Source organism: Podarcis filfolensis, assembly GCF_964270895.1.
Source record: "Podarcis filfolensis genome assembly, chromosome: 9".
Taxonomy (NCBI): Eukaryota; Metazoa; Chordata; class Lepidosauria; order Squamata; family Lacertidae; genus Podarcis; species Podarcis filfolensis.
Genome location: NC_139610.1, coordinates 39,248,651 through 39,273,573, shown reverse-complemented (window position 1 = coordinate 39,273,573; position 24,923 = coordinate 39,248,651). Strand labels below are relative to the sequence as shown.

At 41.1% G+C, this 24,923-nt stretch overlaps 1 protein-coding gene and 1 long non-coding RNA gene across 3 annotated transcripts in view; one reads left to right on the top strand and one right to left on the bottom strand.

Annotated features, from left to right (window-relative positions):
- Positions 1–447: 447 nt before the first annotated feature.
- LOC310770529 overlaps positions 448–24,923 on the bottom strand; it is a 32,968-nt gene continuing 8,492 nt past the window's right edge. The window contains exons 2-4 of one of the 2 annotated variants that reach the window (XR_014552231.1): positions 13,471–14,361; positions 11,565–13,321; positions 448–596 (exon numbers count right to left, since the gene is read on the bottom strand). This is a non-coding gene — a long non-coding RNA (uncharacterized lncRNA). Of the gene's footprint in view, positions 597–11,471; positions 13,322–13,470; positions 14,362–24,923 lie in introns of those variants that run through there. The other variant, XR_014552232.1, reaches the window with a different exon arrangement.
- Positions 14,154–24,923, top strand: part of FHIP1A (FHF complex subunit HOOK interacting protein 1A) — an 85,190-nt gene continuing 74,420 nt past the window's right edge. The window contains exon 1 of the mRNA XM_083631104.1: positions 14,154–14,358. The gene's annotated coding sequence lies outside the window, so the exon portion shown is untranslated. The remainder of the gene's footprint in view (positions 14,359–24,923) is intronic.

Sequence of the window (24,923 nt, the reverse complement as noted above, 5' to 3'; positions counted from 1 at the left end):
TGGGAGGAGAAGAGCAGTCCGCTTGTACAACATAGGGTCACCCATTACTTAGTAGTACCATTAGTCCTTTCTTTACAATCTCTACTAACTAATTTACAAAAGTTGGCAGACTTCTTAGTCTGAATAGCAATTTCTAAGCAGAACCAAATATGTCTTTGGTCAGTGAACTTTTTGGCTTTCAAGACAGATTTATAGCCCCCCTTTTTTCCAACTACAACAGATTTAATTAATGATGAATAATTATCTTTTGAAAATTCTCCTTGCAGGGTTGACCTTTCCTTAGCAGCCTTACATCTCGATTGAACCATAATACTCTATTACCTCTTGCTGTAGAAGAAATACTAAGTACCATGAGAATAGAGTTTATGATGTCATCTATCTGTTGGCAAAAATATTTAATACTGGACGGAAGATCCTTCAGGGATCCATGAAAATGCAGGAAAGTGGTTCAAGCAGAGTGTGGTTTTATTTGAACAGTTTTAGTAACCATTTTGTTATCAAAAAGTACTTAGAGGGGTGGGGAACTTAATAGCCTCTGTTCCTTGGCTCTTCTTTTCTTCCTTGGTGTGCCACAACCCCACTCTTCCTGGTAGCTCCTGGCTGAAATAAAATGACAGTAAATGGTCACTTGTCCTGAGACCTGTTTCAAGGAAAACAGCTGGATTTCCCTGGTGCAGAAACATCTTAATGAAGTAATTACTTCCTTAATTAGAAATACTAAACAGAAATTTTCAACTCACTTGATATCTGATTTGCACCATGCCATTTGCAGCAATGTATTATTAATATGCTTGTACTACTGTTGTTAACAGAGTAACTCTAATGCAAAGTAAAAAATTATATTATACAAGCACATATATTGCACGTCAAATCTAAATAAAAATTGGTCTTATGATGTTACGATAGTAAAAAACAGAAAAGTTGCCTTGCAAACTCAGTTTGGCTGCCGTTGTTTGCTACTGTGCGACTGTATAATTGAAATCAGATGATGCAGTTACTTGCTGTAAACAAACGGCATGTATCCAATTGATTTTGTCCTGTACAAAACGTTATCATGTGACTGCACCAAAATTAAAACAACTTGTAAAATGGAATGTCCAGTGGTGGGAAAGGAGACCGATCTTGTTTTGTTTAAATATCAATGGTAATGATCTCTACAGCATGTTTACATTAATGACATTAATTACAACGATCCAGAATGCAAGTCAGCTAATGCGCTCAACGTTAAACCACATTTCTGTTGACCTTGAGTTTTCATCTCTTTGACCTTATGTGAAATTACACTAGCTGGTGGATTATGCGTTGCTCTAATTGTTCCTTTACTTTAACATTGGCCTTTACTTTTCTCGCTTTGTCCTAGAGTTGTTTAGCAAAATGGTAAAATAAACTTTTCTTTCAGCTTTTCTTGGTGGTAGAACATGCCATTAGCAAGTAGCCCTTCGCACCATCATGATCATATTTAACTGTTTCATCCGGACACCCTAACAGAGTTTATATTGTTAATATTAACTACATTTACATTCTGGGGTTCCTCAAAGGAACTCAAAGCAGCGTACATGGTTCTTTGCTGCCACTCTGTTCTATTGACATACCTTTAATAATATATACTTCAAATAAATATCAATACAGAAAAAGTCATATGTCAGTTCTGAGCTGTAGTTAGTGCAAACAAGTGATTTGTTGGTGAAAACATCAGAAGATCACTGTTACAATATTTGTCTACATTTTTTTCTGCTTGTCTTTGAGGATGGCAAAAGTTCCCATTAAAGTTTCATTGGTTAAGGTACAGCGTAGTTTACAATTCACAAATCAATAAAAAACACAAATCCATACAGATGATAAGGGCCTCACTTGCAGATCTCAAGGTGTGGCCCAACACCTTTATAAGGTAGCATCAATACCTTAAACAAGGGGCAGTTGTGTATAGGTAGCCAGGGCAGATTCTGAACAATTGGTGTTCTATTGGTCCAATTTCCTGTGCTGCTCAGTACTCTGACCGATGCATTTTGCACTAGTTCTTATATAAGGTAAAAGGACCCCTGGCCATTAGGTCCAGTCATGACCGACTCTGGGGTTGCGGTGCTCATCTCGCTTTATTGGCCGGGGGAGCCGGTGTACAGCTTCCAGGTCACGTGGCCAGCATGACCAAGCTGCTTCTGGCGAACCAGAGCAGTGCACGGAAACACCGTTTACTTTTCCGCTGAAGTGGTACCCATTTATCTACTTGTACTTTGACGTGCTTTCGAATTGCTAGGTTGGCAGGAGCAGGGACCCGAGTAACAGGAGCTCATTCCGTCACGGGGATTCGAACTGCCAACCTTCTGATCAGCAAGTCCTAGGCTCTGTGGTTTAACCCACAGCGCCACTCGCGTCCCGTTAGTTCTCATATGTTAGTTGCAAATAAAGTACATATTTAACCCAAATGAAGCTTCTATAGTTGATAATATTGAACTTCATCATCTTTGTAAGCAATATCCCCCCCCCAAAAAAAAGCAATCAAGGAAAAGCAATTTTCATTATACTTTACACCACTTGTTTATAGCTCTTGAACCAGCAGTACTTCCCAAGTTCAGTGATGAGTCTTGTATACTGAATATGAGCTAATTTGTTAAAGCACCAGCTATCATGGATTTCAGTTCACTTCAGCAGATTCATTATCCAGAGATCAAATATATACATACATGGCCTTGTGGGTTATAGCCTGAACAGTTAGATGAAAGGGATTTTTAAAATAAAAAAATACAGATTGTAATAATTATATTAAAGCTAAAATGTATGTTACCATCAAAGAAGAAGTGATGATAAGCAAGCATCCTGGCATTTGTCAGCTAATTAACACCTATAGTTAGCTAAAAACTCATTATCTTGATTAGGCGGGAAATGAGCTAAGCCCTACTACATTCAATTGGGCTTACTCCTGTGTAAATATGTAGAGAATTGAGCTATGAATAGCAGTGCATAACAGAGCTCTGTGGCAGTTAATGTTTGCTCATGTCTGTAGTTCATGACTATAATCATGTATACAAAGCTGATCTGTAAGGGATAAATTCTCAGCAATAAGCCTTTTGTAACTGCAAGAGATGCTTGCTTTTATTTTAATAGTTCACATCTGCCAGAGCTAGTGAGTAAAATATTCAGGTCCATCAACATGAACTCAAGCTGATTATTTGTGGTGGTGTTGAGGAAAGCCTAAAGGACCACAAACCTGGCTCATTTTAGAAACAAGTGTTAAATTTTAAGACTTTATAAGTAATGCCCAGTCCTAGTGCCTCTGTTAATTAAAACCTCTACATTCCCAATATACTTTCCTCTGTACTTAGTCACTTTAATTTATTATAATTTGTTTCTTCCTCTCATATCCTAATGAAATGCCATATTTCTAAAATGGAGAAGTGGATTACATAAATAGGCTGTTTTTAGAATTAATGAAACCTCCTCAGTGTGTTAATTAATCCAAAGTTTTAACGAGGGATGTATTCAGAATGATTAACCTGCCAAGGTATTGAAATTGTTCTCTCCAAGCCCAATCCAATCAGGTAAGGTGGGTAATAATAGGAGACAGGCAAGTCTCAGGAGTGGTGCCTAGGCCTCAGAATTCCCTTCCCCAAGGTAACTCGGGTACCAGATTTTTTTTCAGTGCCAGATGAAGACCTTTTTATTTGCCCAGGTATTTTATGCCTCTGTTTTAAAACTGGTCTTATTTTCTCTGGTGCACTTTTATATCTCTGTCTTTGTACCTGATTTGAGTATATTTTTAGGTGCATGTTTGAATTTCAAAGTGAATTGTATAGTTTTTCTGTTTGTGTGGTTTTGTTTGTTTGTTTTTTGCTGCATAAATTCTCCAAATACATTAATATAGCACAAACCAGCTCACCTTATATCAGTATTTTACAGCAGAGGGTGTGTGTGTGTGTGTGAGAGAGAGAGAATTAATAAATCTCATTAATTTCAATGGTGCTTACTTTCAAGTCAGTATGATTATGTACTGTGACCATGCTGCGAGATCCTGCAAAACAGAGCATGCTGCATCAGTGAGGATCGCTTCCTAGCTAAAAATCCGAAGTAAGTGTGCATAGAACAGGGCTGCAAGCCTCTTGATGACACTTAATCATGCACACTATCTCAGCAATGTGTCCACCACATCTTATATTGCTTCAGACTACAAATATGTTACATTATATATAAAATGCCAAATACAAATTGCACTAATTATCTAGAAATCTGCCTAAATATTACAGAAGTATGCTAAATTTAGAAGACTACTGTAGTAAAAATACTGCATTTTCATTTCCCACCCCATGTGGACGTTATTTTAGGATACTTCCTGTAGCCATAGACATGGGAATTGGGTGTCAAAAGATTTACTGGAGAGAAAGAGAGAGAAAATAGTTTTACACATTTTCTTGGAAAAGTCAAAAGAACTGAGAAAAACAAAAACAAAATTTAGATAAACACAAGCTGTCTGCTATCTAGTCTGTAAGCCACAAGTAGCCATTTTTGGGTGGCTGTTCGTATTACAGAATTTTAACAGTGAGATTTGCCAGCGCTCTAGTTTATTGAACAAGTATGCACAAATTCTAAGTGTGGAAACTTGGATAATCCAAAGGTGGCATGAATGAAGTAGGTATGGCAAAGTGAAAAGAGGACAGGGCTCCTGTACCTTTAATAGTTGTGTAGAAAAGGCATTTCAACAGGTGTGGCTTTGCCATGCAAGCTATACCTGTTGGAAACCTCTCTTTATCTGGCTAGTCAAATAAGGTTGTATTTATTTTATGTACTTATTTATGATCTTATACTGCAACAATTGTCCCAAAGTGGTTTCCCAAACAATAAAATAATATCTGTACTACAATCAGTGGTTTTCTTCGAGAAAAACGGTGCTGGCGGTACTGACCATGAAATCGTTACAGTAAGTGTCACATTTTTAAATTTTTTTTGGTAGATAATGATTTATTAGTTTTTGATTACATTCCAATAATAGCCTCATTATAACAATGTCAATCTATAATACAATTATTACTACCAATCGTTCAAATACCAAATTATATCATTTAATTAAAGTGCTTCCCCCACATGCTAAATTTGCTGGCTTTCTGATTTTCTTTATTTCTGCGTTCCAAAATCTTATTAGTTTCAACTACATTCATCATAACAGTAATTCCCTATACAGCAGCTGCATTGTTAATAACTTCTATTCGTGTTGACACATTAAATGATTTATAAAACCTTTTGCAAAAGAGCTCTCCCCCTTTTTACACACACAGTTCCATTTGATGTTATAATCCATATTGTTAATCCAAATTCTTCCATCCTCACTTGTACAAGTATTATTTGAACTAACTTTCAGGGGAGGGTTGCCAAATCATAAATGTAGAGAGGAAAACTTTAAATAAACAAACTGTAGGCTCCCCCCCCCCCATCTTTTGCACCATATGAAGTCTTATCTCAAATACAAACCTTAAGTCCTTGCCGTTGGTTTGTTCCAGTTTGTGACCTCATCTCTTCTAGCACGCACCTGTACTTTAGTCCAATTAAGCTCTAATCAACAGGAAAACCTCTGCTTCTTAATGGCGGCGTAGGAGGGCTTTCGCCAGGCAAAGTGCTTTTGCACTCAGCACCTCCCTGGCCCCTGCATTCCATGCTGGAGCGAGGTAACGAGATGGCCTGCGAGTGAAGCAGCCCTGGGGGGAATTTGCAAGAATGATTTACCCTCTATCATCCTTGTTTTTGCATCTCCTATGCTCTCCCACTGTCGTGGGGGCTGCTTCCATGAAGGCAGACTGGAACCAGAAGCCAGTAAGTGCCACACTTTTAACCAGTACTTTTCTTCTAGAAAAAAGGCGCTGGTGTACCTTTCAGTACCCCCACAAAAAAGCACTGCATGAGGAAGATGATGATGTCTTCATTTGGTGATGACAGAGCATCACTGATGTGCTCAACCATGCTTCCAGGAGGAAGTTGGGGTCTCATAATGAATGAGAAGGTTGTATTTGACATCCCCACACACTGAGCAACACTGTCCCCTCTACTTTAGGAAGAAGCACTTAAGGGTTTATATGTTCCAATAAGATATAGGCAATCGGTGCAAATTCAACACAAGTAGTGTGAGGCCTCATAGCACCCCAAAACCAGCTAATTCTTGAGTGGCAGCATTCTGCACTAGTTTCTTGTTCATCTTCAACAGTAGCCCTGTGTAGAGCTTACCACAGTAGTCAAGGTGGGACATCACCAGAGCATGCAGGATTGTGATCAGGCTATCTTGGTCCAGAACTACCATAGCTGATGAACCAGCTAGAGTTCAAAGCAGGCACTCAATACCATGAATAGCACTTGTGCCTCCAGTGATAAAGATGGACCTACGAGCACATTCAGACCACTTACCTGCTCATTCAGGGTCAGTGTGACACCATTCAGAATAAGGCTGAGCACCCAATCGATGTACATAAGAACCATATGTATGTGAAGTTGAATGCAGACAATGGGAGTTTTTAAGACTAAAAAAAGGTTTTGGTGTGTGTGTGAGCAGGCTCTAAAGGTAAAGGTACCCCTGACCGTTAGGTCTAGTCGCAGACGACTCTGGGGTTGCTTGCTAATCTCACTCTATAGGCCGAGGGAGCTGGCGTTTGTCCGCAGACAGCTTCCGGGTCATGTGGCCAGAGCAGCACACGGAAACGCAGTTTACCTTCCCACCGGAGCAGTACCTATTTATCTACTTGCCCTTTTGACGTGCTTTTGAACTGCTAGGTCGGCAGGAGCTAGGATCGAACAACGGGAGCTCACAGGGTCTACTGTGCCCTTAAAACAACCATCAGGCTGAAAGCCATTACATAGCACATTATTAAGCACATAGCCAGAGAACATCAAATAATGCCAGCTTGGTTGAGAGCAGTGAAGGCATAGAATAAATAATTATCGACAGATTTAAATACTTTGCTTAGAGAAAACAAGTACAAAAATATGGGATCTCCACTCCCTAGTGTGCCCTTGCTAGTTATAAATTGGCAAAATATATAACACTTTACTTTTTATTCTCATGCCATGTTCTTTACTCTTTTCATTTAACATCCCCAAAAGCAGTGAGAGTTAATATTATCATGGTCAGTCATCGTCATATAAGATGCTAGTTGTGCCCACTGCTGGAATCAGCAATTTGATTGTGTATTGTTGGAATCTCAAGATTTTGAAAACAACCCACAGCCATTTTAATTTAAGAAAGCAAATATACACAAAGCACATGGAATCTGGTGACTGGCACAGAACCAGGCACATTGTGTAACTGATTCCTCAGAGGCCAGCTTCTTTTTCTTTCTTTCTTTTAAAATTGCTATTTAGTTTTATTCTCAATTGTGGATCAAGAGCCTGTAACTTAACCAAAGTTCCTCCTATTTCAGTTCAATTGATGATCACTTCAGGGGCAAACAATACATTATACACAGATATGTGTAACAAAATCCCTCAGTTCTATTTTCTTCCAAAATGAGACCCACACTTGAAAAGTTGCAAGCTGAGACACAGAAACAGTACGTCTTGTTGGTTCTTAGTCCTTTTCCTCGCAGCCAAAAATTACCCCCTCTAGCACTTTTTCACACAACAAGGAAAAAGATACCAATATCTATGTTGTATGTTGCTAGCAGTGAGGGCATGAGCTTTAAAGAAACAGTGCACAACTACAGTATATTTGAGAAACGATAAGCACTTTTGATAGAACCAGAGTTAACTGGAATAAATGAGTAATTCTTAGGCTGCAAACTACTAAACACACTTACCTAGGACAAAGTCCTAGCAAACTTAACAAGGATTACTTCTGAATAGACATATATAGGAAGGCGTTGTTACTCAAAATAACAAAAAATGCATGAATAACTCTGTATGTCACAGATGATCTCAGGTCTGAGTCATACAATTGTGAATATTTTTTTTAGTGTAGTGTACACCCATCTTAAAATAGGGCTGTAATTCAAACGGGGGAAAATCTGGCCAAGGACAACAGAACAGACATAAAAAGTGAAATGTTTAGGTGGATCATAGTTTGCCATGTCGTGGAAAATCTTTCTTAAATGAGTTGATCCAGGATATGTGAGCTGACATCTTGACAGCTATTTGTGCATTCATAAGAGACTGTTTATGACCTCAGAATCCCTCAAAAGAAGTAAATTGTAGTGCTTCCTGCATAATAATAATAATAATAATAATAATAATAATAATGAAGAAAATGTATATTCGAAAGCGATAGGTTTGCTGGGTGAAAATATTAAAAATAAAGGAAAATATATATATCTTACTATTGTCTTAATAGTTGTAGAGAAAGAACATTATTATTTATTATAATTTACAGAATGCCTAATATGTGCTAGATACTACACAGAAATAATAATAATTATAAACCCACAAGACCCCGCCTGCAGGCTTGGAATCTAAACATGAGGACAGTTAAAGAGAAATGAAAATCTTTGAACAAGTTGGGAGAAAGTGAAAGGAGAGTAGGAACAAAAATACAATAATTAACTTCAGAATAATAAACAGAAAATTGAAACAACGCATTAAGATGGAAAATACAAGAGAGGATATGTCACTTGAATATTCCATCCACAAGATAACTAAAGAAAGAACAAATACAAGGAAGAGAGTAAGGGTGTGTCAGTTTACAAAAAAGATTAGTGTTAGATGAATGTAGGTCCTGGGAAGAATAGAGGAATATAAATAAGAAGGGAGCAATATTATGAAGAGAAGTTCAAAACTTACTGCAAAAACAGCAGAGAAATCCAGCAAAGGGAAAAAATATAGATATATAAAAGTGAAGAAACAAACACTAAATGAACAGAAGAGTTGAAAACTGAGATAATGTTTTACGCTGAGCGACAGATCAATTTTCAGAATGTTCTAGAGAAAGAATGGGGATAAAACTTTGTCCAAAGCAGAAATATGAGCCAAAGAGAAGGATAAAAGATAACACCTAAACACTTGTTGAGAAGGTTAGAGGGTAATATTCCCAACTGAATGAGAAAAAGAAGCAAGCTGCAAAGATTTTAGGAGGAATGCCTAACTATGGTCCTCCAGATGTTGTTGAACTACTGTACATCTCCGACTCTGGACTGTGCTGAGGGAAAGTTGGAAGACCGCAAACGAGTCACCCTGTTTTAGGGAGAAACACAATACATGCACAGTGCACTTCTATACATGTTTACGCAAAAGAAAGTCCCAATAAGTTCACTAGGGCTTCCTCCCAGGAAATGGTGTATAGGATTGCAACATTAGGCTTGCATATATTAAGGTTTTTAAAATGTTTCTGTTCAGTTTTTACAAAAGTAAGCATCAAAACTGTGCTAATACAGTGGTACCTGGGGTTACATACGCTTCAGGTTACAGACTCCACTAACTCAGAAATAGTACCTCGGGTTAAGAACTTTGCTTCAGGATGAGAACAGAAATCGTGCTCTGGCAGCGCGGCAGCAGCAGGAGGCCCCATTAGCTAAAGTGGTGCTTCAGGTTACAACAGTTTCAGGTTAGGAACGGACCTCCGGAACGAATTAAGTACTTAACCCAAGGTACCACTGTATATCAATAGACATTTGTAACAAAAATAATAATACAGTTCTCATCCCTCTCACCCACTGAGGGAGAAGAAAGTATAATTTTACATGTATAGATGGAGTATGCCAATTTGATGGATTGCCAGGCAGGAAAGTAATAAAAGAAGTGCAATAGTTGGAGTCTTGAGTTCCATTTAGAGCTCTCATATATTTTGTAAGTTTCTCCATTAATTCCACTGTCCATATCTTTTGTCTCCATAAGGCAAGTTGCAAGTTTGCTGATTCCATACCCACCCACCACGGTTTTGTGCCACCTGTAGCCCGACTGCCACAAGTAGAAATGCTATTAGTTCCTTGGAATGCAACTCCTGTTGCTCTCCGTGGAAAACATATTAGATATTAAGTTTGAGATAACGATCCAACATCCAGGCAGATATAGATTAGACATATTGGTAAAAACAGGAGAAGAGGAAACGGGGGCGGGAAGGGTGAAAAGCTAGATATTGACAGTAGGATACTGAGAGTCAAAAAAAGAAACCAGATTGCCAAGAGGAAGTGTACAAAGAGTAAAAGGGAAATAAGCCCAATAACTGAAACGCTGAGAAAAGAAAAAAAAGAGCCATTGACAGAACTGTAAAAGAACGATTTGTTAAGTAGATTAATCCAAAACAGTACATAAGATATCCTTTATGACACCTTTGCCTGTGTCACGTTTCTTCTGGATTCAGTTCCCCACCCTGCCTAGTTAATTGTTTCCCTTTAACCTTCAGTGTCTACAAACACAGGAATTTTCTAATTGCAGTCAAGACTAGTCATTATATCATTCCTAGTTCTGGCTGACATAATGGGCATACCCAGGACTTTTGTTGGGGCGGCAGAACCTATGTGATTGGTCAGTTAGGTATTTCTATTGTTTTACTTGATGGGGGGGGGTAGCTGCTCCCCCTGCACCCACTTGGCCACACCCATGGCTGACATTGCCACACGTCCTTTTTAAAGCATGGGCAATAGAAATCGTTGTAGCATAATGCCCTCTAATTGGCTTCAAAAGCATGTCCCTGTGACACTGATGGGTCCATGTTATCAGGAAGTTTTCTAACTATAGAAGATTCTCCAATCTCAAAAATTCAGATGAAGACGACAGAGAACCACACCACAACTGGTGTGGTTGCACATGGGGCATCATGCTGCAGGGGCACCAAAACAATGCTGTAAAACAGAGTGCGAGAGGCAGGGGATGAATTTTAGCACAGGGTGCTGCTGCAATTTGAGAGCCCAAAGTCCGCAATTGAAGATGGAGCTTGCTACTGTAGGGTAACTACTTTCCTTGCTCCATTTATCAAAGAGCAACAGAAACCATTAATCATTGGACTACTGCAATGCACTCTAAAGGGGCTACCTTTGAAGGTGACATGGAAACTACAACTAATCCAGAATGTGGCAGCTAGACTGGTGACTGGGAGTGGCTGCCGAGACCACATAACACCAGTCTTGAAAGACTTACATTGGCTCCCAGTATGTTTCTGGGTACAATTCAAAGTGTTGGTGCTGACCTTTAAAGCCCTAAATGGCCTTGGCCCAGTATACCTGAAGGAGCATCTCCACCCCCATTGTTCTGCCTGGACACTGAGGTCCAGCGCCGAGGGCCTTCTAGAGGTTCCCTCACTGTGAGAAGCGAAGTTACAGGGAACCAGGCAGAGGGCCTTCTCGGTAATGGCGCCCGCCCTATGGAATGCCCTCCCATCAGATGTCAAATAAATAAACAACTATCTGACTTTTAGAAGACACCTGAAGGCAGCCCTGTTTAGGGAAGCTTTTAATATTTGATGTATTTTAATATTTTGCTGGAAGCTGCCCAGAGTGGCTGGGGAACCGAGCCAGATGGCGGGGTATGTATGTATGTACATACGTATGTACGTACGTATAAATAAATAAATAATGTTAGGCAACTATGTCTTGTCTTTTTTACCTCATCCTGGGACAAAGAAAATTTGTTTTTAACCAAATTTAGAAGTTATAATCCTATGTACTTACTTATTATGGGACTTATTTCTGAGGAAATATTCACAGGATTCTGCTTCTTCTTTTCCTGTGCATTTGAATGCCAAGTGACCCTGATTTTCTAAAAAATAAGCTTATTTTTACATTTTACTTCATTAAACCTTCTATGCAAATCCATGCTCAAATACTTCCAGCAGCGGAGACACCCTGAAATGTCTATGATTACGAACATCATCATTATTATGTATTAGATTTCTTGCCTGTCCTTCACCATAATGTCCCAGGGCTGGTTACAGCAAGGGAGCAATTGCTATTCAGTATTGGGTGACCTGAACATTTTCGGGTGACCTGCACATTTTCACTATACAGTGGTACCTTGGTTTTCTAATGTAATCTGTTCCAGAAGACCGTTCGAGTTCAGAAACGTTTGAAAACGGAAAACTCAAAACAGAAGCCACATGGCATGTTTGACTTCCGAGGTGTGTTTGAAAACCAAACCATTTACCTCCGGTTTACGTCGTTTGAAAACTGAAACATTAGTCAACAGAGACATCAAAAAACTGAGATACCACTGGATTAGGGGCTTGATAGTTTAGAAAAAAGGCAAATAAGGAGGGGCATGATAGATGTTTATAAGTTCATGCATGGCATGAAGATACTGGGTAGGATAGGAATAGGCTTTTCTCTCTCACAAAACTAGACACATACAGTGGTAGGAGGCCCGGCAGTGTCTGCTATGGCAAGGCCTGGCAGAGTCTGCCGCATCTGCGACTAGGCTTGGCAGGGGCCACTGCAGCTGCAGGAAGCCCTGGTGGGGATGGTTGCAGGTAGGCCCTGTGAAACCTGTCGCGGCCACAGGTAAACTGCAGCCGTGGGAAGGCCCAATAGGGCCCGCTGCAGGCCGCAGAATATTGAGGAGGCCCAGGCCTACTTGAACATTTTGGGGGGCTTGCTCTACCCCCCCCCATGGCACTCCTAATACTAGAAATTGGGTCCATCCAACAAAGGTGGCACCAGAAATAATGAGAAAAACAAAGTGGGATTCCTATGGCTAATGAAAGTAGCAGAAGTAGCAGGGATAGCTAAGACGGCAGACGTAGACTTTCCCTTTTTTGTCTCAAGCAGTAACGAAAGGTTAAGAGCATAAGAAAAGTCCTGGTGGATCAGACCAAAGGCCCATCTCCTCCTCCAGGATCCTGTTCTTACAGTGGCTAACCAGATTCCTATGGGAAGGCTGTAGGCAGCACAAGTAGCTGTTGATAGACTTGTTACTCCATTAATTTGTCTTATCCTCTTTAAATATCCAAGTAGGTGACCATCATTTTACATTTTGTGGGAGCAATTTCAACAGTTTAGCTTGGTATTGTGTGAAGAAGTTTCTTTTCTGGTGAGCAAGGAAAGACCCTTGTTCCACCTACCTCACAGGGTTGTTGTAAGGACTTCTGGATCATGCACATAGACAGCTGAGAACTCTGTAGACATAATCCTGCCAGGGGATTTACGTGGTATTTGAAAGCTCCTAATTTTGCCTGAATTGTATCCTATGCTCTACACTAGGCACCCCCAACCTTGGCCCTCCAGATGTTTTGGGACTACAATCCCCATCATCCCTGACCACCGGTCCTGTTAGCTAGGGATGATGGGAGTTGTAGTTTGAAAACATCTGGAGGGCCAAGTTTGGGGATGCCTGCTCTACACAGTTACTTGTTGAATCATATTATATTAAACCACTAAAGCTCAATCCTTTTTCTTACTCTTTTTTTTGTTGCCCCTTAGTGACCGAATTTCAGCTGGCATTGGCAGTGGCGTAGCGTGGGGGGTGCAGGGGGGGCCGGCCGCACCGGGCGCAACATCTGGGGGTTAGGGGGCGCAAATCCACGGGTTAGGGGGCGCAAATTACTTGCCTTGCCCCAGGTGCTGACAACCTACGCTACACCACTGGGCATTGGCAGTCCGACTGGATCCCATCTGTCCCGTGTAATGCGAGTTTTTATTGTAGCGACGATACTCCTCCCTGAACTTCCTTGACATTTTGCAGACTTAGAAGGAACCAGAAATATTAAACGAGCGAAGGGGCAACAACAGACAGGTCTCCACCTCCTACTTGCTCCGAGGAGTCAGGAGAAAGGCGCTTCGTTTGCGCCAGAGTTCAGGGCAGCTAAGCGCCCATCCCTAACCAGGTAGCTCATGATGGGACTCCGCAGAGGCCAGGTCCTTAAAACCGGGTGGAAATCAAGGCTCAGGAAGTTAAGCCCCAGAGGTGCGTGAAGACACTCACGTTACACGTTCCAGCTCTTTCTTCCTCGTGACTCACACGCCCCAAAAACCGAGGCCCGCTTGCAGCCCGCGCTGGCTGCCTCCTTACGCACTCCGCCGCCCGCCCAGTTTCTCCATTTCTGCGCCGCCCGCACGCAGTCAAAACTGCTGTTGTTCCAACTCTGTTTTCTGGAGAGGGGCTGGCAGGGACTCGGCGGAGCAGCCTCTCCTCCTCCCCCGCCCTTCCCTCCAGTGCTTGGAGGATTATTGCTCAAAGCCGGCTGCTCCAGCGCAAGGGAGGGATTTACCTGCTGCTGCTGTTGGAGCTGCTGTTGTTGTTAGCAGCGCCTCCCCGCCTCTCTCCCCAGAGGCAGCAGCGCAGCGGCGCCCAGAGGATTGCGCGCGGCTAAGCCAACTCCCAGGGAACCCGCTCGGGGGAGCGTGTGCGCGTCGGGGGGAAGCGGGCGGTTCGCGCCTCGCCGAGGAGAAAACTTTCTGCTTTCCGGACATGGGGGAGGCTCACTACTCTAGATAAAGCACCACCGCCGAGGAGGCGCTCGAGGCCGCCCAGGTACTCCTTCGCCCCTTTTAATTCTTTAGTGTTAATCTGGTGTGGTGTGGCTCACCCACCCACGTGTTTCTCCCGAGAGGAATTTTCCTCTTCAGGGGAGTGACGCGTTTCTTCCCTCCGGACTGAGGGGTCGCGCCGGGCTGGAGGATGCTTTGCTCCCATGGGGAGTGGGTCGCGACCCCCGGGAATGACGCCGTTTTGACCTCGAATTACCACTGCGGCCTAGGAAGGAGCCGGGTGCTGCGCTTGCTTGCGTGCGGCGTTTTCTTGTGCCTCTCAGAGGTGATGGGCCAGTTCAGGTTTCAGCGGAGGAGGAGGAGGGGCACGCCTGTTGCAAAGCTTGAAAAGGGAGGAAGAAAAGAAAAGAGAGTCTGGAGAGGGTTTGTGAGGTCTTCCCGCCTTTGTCGCGTTTCTCCCTCACCTCTTACTCCCGCGCCTGAAAGTATTTCTGAAACACTTGTTGCTTCTCGGAAAACGTTTGGAACCCGGGAGTTTTCTCTCCCTCCCTCCCCCAGTTAATTGTCAGCGTGCCTGGTTGCAAGAGGCGTCCGCACAAAGCATTGCAATTTGCAAATGCAGGAGGGAGGGTTGGGTGCTGCTTGCCTCGGGTTTTGTAAGAACGCGAGCGGCAGATGACTCAAAAGTCTTCTCTCTCTGTCAAACTCTGCCCAGACGAAACCGGTCTCTCTCTTGAGTTAACAAACTTAATCCTCTCCCTGCTGGGGAATGGAAGCTGCTGCTGTGGGAGGGGCGAACAGGGAAGCGACTTTCTTAGCTAGAGGAAGGTAGCAACACATTACAGCAAACTTTGTTTACTTCACATCGCTGCTAATAATTACAGTACTGTTCTGTTTTAAAATTGATTGGATCGACCCTTTCCCATTGCCCCCAGAAAAGGGTTAGGTTGTGGTTATTGCCATTCCATCCCTAGATGGCCTGCACTAATAGTAACTGGCAAGCTGACAAAATTATATAGGTCACTGGGAAATAATTCCAGCTTAATCGCCTTTATCTTTTTGGCTAAGAGGGAAAAGAGTTTCCGCTTACCATAGAGATGGCTGTTTTGATCAAAGTAAGGCTGTTTTCAGAAATGATGCTTAGAATGATTTTTTCTTTCTTTCCTCATGTCTTGCACTTTTATATCAATCTTTGTTTTGGATTTTCCTGGATCTAGACATCCGATGCACATTTCCCAAACATTTTATGAGCAAGGAATGATCCCATTTACACAATTGTTTTCCTTCTTTGAAGCCAGTATGAATTACAGCAAAGTAATATGTGATCTAGGAATAATTTATAGTACCTGTAGTTTGTCAAAGAATATACAGGTTAGTTGTTTAAAAATGCATGCATATTGTTTCATCAGTTGCATGCAGCATGAACCTCTGCTAGCAGATATACTGGCTTAGAGAGCAGAGGAGAGCTGCAAATAGTGGTGAGAGATGCAGTGAGTCCATGTATGGAAGACTTTCCCAACCCAGGACACTAAGTTTGTGAAGGCTGATGTGAAGTTTGCATGTATACAAGTGAACAAGTGATCAGACCAGACCCCTGCAGTCCAAATTATTTTTCTAAGGTTTGAGTATGAAACTTTGATGTTTCTAGGGTTCTGTAGGAGACACTTAAAAGGATTCTGTTAAACATGTAAATTCACTCATATAGCTCAACAGTGTGGCCCTGTCTCCCTTTCCCTCAGAATGGGTACCTAAAAACTGATTTCTGGCTGGCTTTCTGAATCTTGATTCTGGCCTCTAGGCGCGTATAAGGTCATCACATGGATACATTTTAGTGAAGTTCTTCATTACAACTTTTAAAATAAGCTTGAAGTTTTACTTTAAGCAGTTCGATGCCTAATGAATCTTAAGGCACAAGCTTAAGCATCTTTACCATCAAATAAGTTGGCTGGGTGAAAAGAAAGTTTGTGAGTGAGTGAAGGGTCCTTACATGTTTAGGCTGTAACCTGATTCATAGCTATCAGAGTTGGCCTTGGTTATGAGTAAACATGTACATGACACTATGATTTATTTTGATAAAATTGATTGTTAATTTCTTTCTTTGGGTATATTGTATGACTGGAGATTAGAGATAAGGTGGACAATAGTTAAGTAAGTTTTTTGGAAATCATGTGAGCTAAGTCACTTTATTATTCTAGGCACATAACTGTGGGGGTGAAGAAGGCATAGAAAAGCTGTTTCAGCAAATGAGCTTCTAAAACCACAGTATGCCTTTTAAAAAATGTATTGATGAACATAGGCTTGCTTAACTGCTTTCTTTAATTTTGTGAAACTGGGGGGTGGGAAGAGTTACCTGTAGTCTGATTTGACACAGACTGGCTGGCCTGTGTGAAGTCTGTGACCTAAGCAGTCAGCCATGTAGGGTGGCTTATCAGAGTCTTGACAAAACACCTGTTTTTGCTGTCTATTTGAAACTATAGTACAGAAAGGCAAGTTGTGAAGCACTTGGCAGATCACAATTCTTGGCTGGTAGAATGTTGTTTGACTTGAAGTTGTTTACTGATCACTTGTTTCCAGTGCCTTGGTGCATGCTTCCACGTTGTTCTCCACTAATTGACACGTGATTGTGTTTAGATGTTGTTGTCTACTTTCTGTCTATATATATATATATATATTTTCAAGAGCTTAGTATTTGTAAACTTGTTCCTAAGCAGTCATGCATTTAATTAATAGGAATATTAAAGGTCATAAACCAGTTGCATTGAATAGCCACAGCTTTTAAAATTGTGCCTTTACTCTGCCACCTGGCTTTCAAATAATGATAACCGAGCCTTTGAATGCATTATCGTTATCTAAATTTAATGATTTCCCAGGACATTCTTGTGTTGTTATCACAGTAAATCTGAGATCATTACTTGATGCAGAAAACCTTGTGACAAGGTTTCAGGACTTTCTAGTATTTGACATGTAGGCCGGTCTAAAGCATGCTTGTTGAGGGATGGGTGAGACTATGAGCCTGAGGTTTCCTACAGCTCATTCATGTAGCACTAAGTCATGGTTTAGTGCCGTGTCAAACAAGGTCAATCTAAGTTGTTGAAAGCACAAATACCTACTGTGCTGTTCTGATTGCCTTGCTTTCTTATGCTACTATAACTTCTTAGATTCTGTTTTTCTTGCAAGCGCAGTTTGATTATGTGTTGCTGGTTCTTTGCAGTACTTCATATGGCTGGGGCTTCCAGTCTTAAGTGTCTTATTTTTTTCAATAACAGGACTATCTTGAAAAGTAAAAACTTTGCTATTCTTGTGCAGAGGTATTTATATTTCAGAGTTATTTCTTCTGCGCCAGCCACTGTCCTTACCGTTTTCATCACCCATTGTCTTGCCTGTGCTTTCTGTGGACTTCCACTCTAATCCTCAAAATTTACTATGTAGAAATCACTAAGGCTTCCTCTTGGAACTTCCAGTTGTGATCTGAATTCCATTGCAGGAGCAATATGCCAAAAATGTCAGTTGGGTACATTACTGCAGCTGGCTACCTGACAAAGCAATCATATGACTGGTTCAGGAGGCAGCCAGCTTGACATTCCACCCATTCCACACTCCTTTTGGGGACCTTTGCGTTACTTTAATGATCACTGTCAGGCTCTTTCTGTACTATATATTTCAAGCACTATATTATTATAATTATTTATTAAAGTTGTATATGGCCCTTCATCTGAAGATTGCAGGGCGGTTTACAACATAATCCACCCCCAAAAAAACTCCCACAAGATGCAGAACATAACAACAACAACAACAACAAAAACCAACCTACAAACACATTTCCAAAGCCATATATTGTTTAATCCACCAAAGACCTGGTTGTAGAGGATCATTTTCACCTGGCGCCTAAAAATATGTAGTAAAAGTGCCAGGCGAGCCTCCCTGGGGAGAGCAGTCCACAAATGGGGAGATACCACAGAAAAGGCCCGTTCTTGTGTTGCCACCCTATATCACTATAGCTGTCATGGCTACCCCCAAAGAATCTTGGGGAGTGTAGTTTGTAAGAGTTGTTAGGAGATACCCATATTCATGTTACAGAACTACACTTCCCAGAGTTACACCATTCTGGAATTGTGGCTCAGTGAGGAAAATGGTTGTCTGTTGTCTATGGGGCGTGTAACCTGCATTTGAAAAGCCCTGAGTGCAGAGGCCTTGGACAAACTTACTTGTAATGGCAACACACACCATCTTGTGCAAAACATTTACAAGGTGAAATATAAAGGAAATAAATGTATATTACTCAGCAACTGAACATGGCCTTGCAGACGGGCAGCATTCCAGATTTATCATTGTGAGCAACTTCGCTTGTTAAATCTTAACCTGTCTGGTGTGATTCAGTACGGGTCACAGTAAAGTTGGGTAAGTTGAAAAGGCCAAAGTTACTGTCCAGTTTCGGGAAAAGCAGATTTCATACAATGTAATTCTGGGTGTGTGTTTTTGGCAGTTCTCCTTTCCCTTCGATTTAACTACTGAACTTTTGACTGTTTTCCCAAACTGCCTGCCATGACATGTAATCAGGAATGTAAAGAAAGCTACAGAAATTTCAAGCTTAATTCCTTGATCCTAAGAATAGTGTAGGGTAAACGGTGTTCCCGTGCGCTGCTCTGGTTCGCCAGAAGCGGCTTAGTCATGCTGGCCACATGACCCGGAAGCTGTACGCCGGCTCCCTCAGCCAATAAAGTGAGATGAGTGCCGTGACCCCAGAGTCGGTCACGACTGGACCTAATGGTCAGGGGTCCCTTTACCTTTAAGAATAGTGTATTGAAAGTAAGCACCACTGAGTTAAATGGAATTTGCTGCTTTGTATCACAGCCTAATGGAGAAGGAACTGGCAACTCACTCCAGTATTTTGCCATGAACACTCCATGGTCAAAAGATGAAGCTTTGAGAAGAAATTCCAAGGCATGCTCTGGTTCATGGGTTCACAGAGAGTTGAGCATGACTAAGACGACTGAACGACGACCATGATCACAGCCTAAATAATAATATGTTCTTGCTTCGCATGCCATGACACCTACCAGAATAGGACTATTGTGCAATTCCAACTGCTTATGGAAAACCTCTTTAATGTATCTCCTGTTCCTTGATGGAGTCTTCTTTTAGTCAGAAATGATTAATGGTTCAAAGGAAAATTTCCAGCTTGTTATGAGGCTATCTTATGTTACCTTTGTATTGTGGCAAATGCAGTGAGTAACTGTCACAGTTTGCCACCATTCATACTCACTGCAGTATTATCAGAAGTTTGCATAGTGGTATTATAATTGTGTAGCAACAGCTGCATAGGGATAGCATTTTCTCTACAGAGTTGTCTTTCAAAATGGTTGGGATGTGAAAATAGATTTGCCCAAAGCCAGGATGCAAATAACATCCTCTAAAACTGTGCTTCTGGAATCTTGGGGTTGTAGCCAATTAGTACCCCTCTGCTGATGGAAGGCGCGTTGAACAGCAGAGCATCCCATCAGCTCTCCCGCTTTATTACTCAAGCTGCTAAGACTAGTTTTTTTCTTACTTGGCTACCTAGAAGCCATTCTTATTTGATACAGGCCCAGGGATGGAGAACTTTTGGTCCCTCTGATGTTGGACTGCAAGTCTCATCAGCCCCAGCCGGCATGGAAATGGTCAGGGATGATGGGACTTGTAGTCTAAGTACATAGTGTCTACTGGATTATCCTCATCTGCACATTGATTAACACTCTCAAAGGACAGTGGTTCCCAATTTTCCCCACCATTGGGCCTCTTGAAAGTTGCTGAGGGTCTTGGTAGACCACTTAATGGTTTTTCTGCCTATTGTAGCAATTATAATGTGCTGTGCTCAGTGTTAGAAATTCGCCAGGTGCATTATGCAACTTGTGCTGGTCTAGTTGCAACAACATGGAGATCTCTGGATGCCAGTTTGACAACTGACATCTCCATGTGGCTGTTCCCTTTAGCTTTCTTAAGCAGGTAAACAGAAGAGTTTATGTATTGCATTTATATCCTACCTTTTTTTCCAACGAGTGCATGGTTCATCCCCACCCCCATAGTTAATCCCTACCATGACCTTGTGAGGTAAGTTAAGAGGCTGTGCTTGGCCCAAGGTCACCCAATGAGCTTCATGACTTGAATGGGGATATGAACCCTGGTCTCTCAGGTCCTAGTCTGATACTCATCACCACTATACCACACTGGGTTCCTAGAGAACTTCTGCTATGGGGCAGTTATATAAATTAAGTAGGTAAATAAATGGGGAAAGCATAAAATGGGGAAAGCAAAATTTTCCAGAATTTGTTTTATTCTGAATTTTTTATTTGATGTTTTAATGTGTTGTAAACTACTTTGAAATTTTTTCTTTAAAATATAAATGGTATAGAAATGAAATGAATAGTAGTAGTAGTAGTAGTAGTAGTAGTAATAAAATGTTATTGCAAAAAAAACCCTAATGCCTAGGCATTCCATTGTAGTGACCATAACCTAGGTTTAAGGTGCCGTTTGGTGATTAGTTTATATGTCTGAGTTACTAACATCAGTGTGGAACATAGGAAGCTACTTTATGCAGAGTCAGACTATTGGTTTGACTGTCTAGTTCAGGGTTCTATACGCTGACTAGCAACAGCTTTCTAGGGTTTCAGGCAGTCTATCCTAACACTACCTGGAGATGTGAGAATTGTGCCCAGGACCTTCTGCATGTAAGGCAGATCCCCTTTACCGCTGAGTTTTGACCATTCCCCAAGGGTGTAATATAAGAGAAAAGCAGCCATTTTGAGGGAAAGCCACCCAGAGTGGCTGGGGAAACCCAGCCAGATGGACTAGGTATAAATATTATATTATTATATTATATTATATTATATTATATTATAATCATATCATATCATATCATATTAATTATAGCTTTCAATCTGTAAATGGGAGAAAGCACATGAGGTATTGTGCTTCAACACAAGACAGTTGGCATTTCCCCTTTCCTCCCCCCCCCTTGTGTTTCCTTGCCTTAAATTAGATTTGCAGAGGTGGGTGAAGATCTCATGAAACAAAATGCTGGGTTTTATAACTAGTTTGCTTTTAGTCAGTACAAAGTTCTTTCTTGTTTCAAAGCCCTTCGCGAAAGCACTCTTGGGAATTTTTGCCAACAAGATTAATAGGATTTACTCCAAACCATTAAAATAATAATAATCCACAGAAATATAGATTAATAGTCTGCTATGCTTTTTCAAAACTGTTGGGCAGTATAAAGGTCAAATAATTGTTAAATATAATTTGAGGAGTGAATGATAAATAATGCCACTAATACCATGAGACTTCTCTTTTTTGGGATGTGGGGGCTTGGATTCTGATTTTGTGCATGTTTAGGTAGAAGCGGGTCCTTAGGTAAGGACGTGGGTGGCGCTGTGGGTTAAACCACAGAGCCTAGGACTTGCCAATCAGTTCGAATCCCCGCGATGGGGTGAGCTCCCGTTGCTCGATCCCTGCTTCTGCCAACCTAGCAGTTCGAAAGCACTTCAAAGTGCAAGTAGATAAATAGGTACCGCTCCGGCGGGAAGGTAAACGGCATTTCCGTGCGCTGCTCTGGTTCGCCAGAAGCGGCCTAGTCATGCTGGCCACATGACTCGGAAGCTGTACGCCAGCTCCCTTGGCCAATAAAGCGAGATGAGCGCCGCAACCCCAGAGTCGGTCACAACTAGACCTAATGGTTAGGGGTCCCTTTACCTTTACTAGGTAGAAGCAGGTCTTATTGACTTCAGTAGGATTTACTCCAGAATGTGTGTGTGTATAATTTTATCCCAGCAGAGCAATCTTATGACTCTGCTAAGATGCTTGATCCTTTAGAGTGCGTTGTTGTTGTTGTTATATTATATTTCCAAAGTTTTAGGAGGCATAATATTGACATTAATACATTATCATTTAAAATGGGGAATTGCAAAGGAACTCTTACTGTCTGGAGTAAGACAGTCCTACCCTTCTCCATCTGATACAACTGGGGAATTGCATTGTCATCTGTTAAAATATAGGTGAATAAAGATGACACATACTTGACCGTAGAAAGGTTTTCAGCTGAATACAGTGGAAACCTGGTTCTCAAACGGCTTAGTTATGAACAAATCGGCTCCTGAACACTGAAAACCCGAAAGTAAGTGTTCCAGTTTTCAAACATTTTTCAGAAGCCAAACGTCCAACGCAGCTTCCACTTGAGTGCAGGAAGCTCTTGCAGCCGATTGGAAGCTGCACCTTGGTTTTCAAACATTTCGGAAGTCTAATGGACTTCTGGAATGGATTACCGTACGTTCAAGAACCAAGGTACCACTGTACATTTAAAATACGAATCTCAGAATTGTTCAGTATACTGATATTAGTTATACATTCAACACTTTCCACCCAAGATCTTTTAAAATTCTGTCTTTAGTAGGTGCAAGATGGAAGTTTTGTGAAGACTGTATATATTTTTACACCACAGGGCAAATAAAACACAGCAACAGCTTGATTTCTGCCTTGTTATGAAGAATAAACATGAGGGTATAAGGTTGTTTAACCTCTGTTCTCACTTAAATTTCTTGTAATTACTTCAGCCCTAATGGGAATACTACCACATGCAGTTACTGGACCTAAACAACAATCTCTCATTATACACAGCTATCAAGTGTTGATGATATTTGGCTGCTAATAACATTAAGGGTGGTTTGTGCCTTAACAGTGATTTTTTTTTTTAAAAAAGTGAATTTACTTAATGAAACAGAACTGATAATACACTTGGTCCATATATGCACAAATTGGCTCATGAGATAAATATAGTGGCATACCTCACTTTATTGTGCATAGTTTTATTGTGCATCATAGATAGTGCTTTTTTTTACAAAAGCACTGGAGCACTGGAGGAGCTGCTGGTGCTGCTGGTGGATTGGAGACAAGGCTGCAGGAGCCTGCCCAGCTGCTCCTTGTGAGGATGCAGGTGCCTAATCAGTCAGCAACTCCCAACATCAAGGTAGTGCCCTCCATCAGCCAGAAGATTACGACTCGCTGAAGGCTTAGATCAGGCACGCCCAACTCCCAAGGGACTGTGATCTACTTTCAGTATAAAAAAACTGGCAGTGATCTACCCATTGTCATTGGAGGGAGGGGGAACGTTTGTGGGGTAGGTGAATTGCCCAAAGTTGTTGAGCTTCTTTTGCGGAGGATTGCCCAGAGCTCTTCAGCTTTTATTTGTTAACTTTGGGTAAACTTTATTTAATCCCACGATCGATAAGGGTTTCGCGATCTACCAGGATCAGCCAGGGATCTACCGGTAGATCGCGATCTGGTTGGACATGCCTGGCTAATGCACACTTAATAGACTACAGTGTAGTATAAACATAACTTTTATATGTACTGGGAAACCAGAAAATGTGTTTGACTCGCATTTGGCGACATTGTGGTGGTCTGGAACTTGAACCCACAGTATCTCCAAGATTATACCTGTTCTTCTGTTCTGTACACAGTTGAACACATTTTAGCGCTCTCTGTGTATGCTGTGAAACGTTTTACTTACCTTCTTTGTTTGGAGGCAGTTAGTTTCTGCTATTGCACACATCCTCCTGCCTAGCTTAAAAATGTGGAGAAGTCTTTGAAAACCACAACAAAAGTTCACTTGAGGTGTTGCTTATTAAATATGATTTATAGAGATTTGTCAGTTGTGTCTCCGCGCTGCAGCTGCAATACTAGACAAGCATACCATCTAAATAGCCAGTTATACGTATCCCACATACAAGAGGGAACTGGACGATTACTGACTCATTTAATGAAGATAGAGACATGCAGAATTTCCAGCTAGCAATATTCTGAGTCATTCCACCAAGTTTCATTTTAGTACACAGCACACAGGGAAGGCACTTTAAAACACGCCTTCATTATTTGAGTTTGTGGTATGTTAACTGTCAATACAAAGTCTTAAGATGCTTACGGAAGTGATAAATATATGTTCAGAGGTTTGGCTCTTTAAAATATGAAATATTTACAGTGCATTCCTGTGTGTGTCAACGCAGACAGAAGCCCTAAGGGACTGATTGCCAAGTAAATTTCTATATACTGCATTTACAGGGTTGAAATCCCTTTGTAACTAAACAAGGTGAATTTTGGATACTTCTAGAAATTTAGATAGTCATTTGAAAGTTATGATGAATATTTGCATGTTACCTACAGTATATAAAAAAATAGTTTATTGTTTTTGATACATTTCGAAATAGTTTGGAACTTCACTGGTTGAATCCATAGCCGTAAAATTCAGCCTTTCCTCAATTGAAATTGTGATTTCTTTGTATCAAATGGGTATTGAGGGGAAAGTGATTAAAATGTAATTTAATACTGTACAAGACTAGTGTAATTATATTATGTATGCATCACTTATCAGTGCTTACATAAACTTGTGAGAATGTAGCCTACTATTCATAACCAGTAAATGGTTCTAAAAGGGTTTTTTTTAATGAGTTAACACTAATCTAAAATTATTGAGTTAAATATATGACATCATAGCATATGTCAGTTTGTACACTGTTCACTTAGCACAATATCATGTATTAAATTAGCACAATGTTTTATTATAAATGCGACATTAAAGAAATAGGA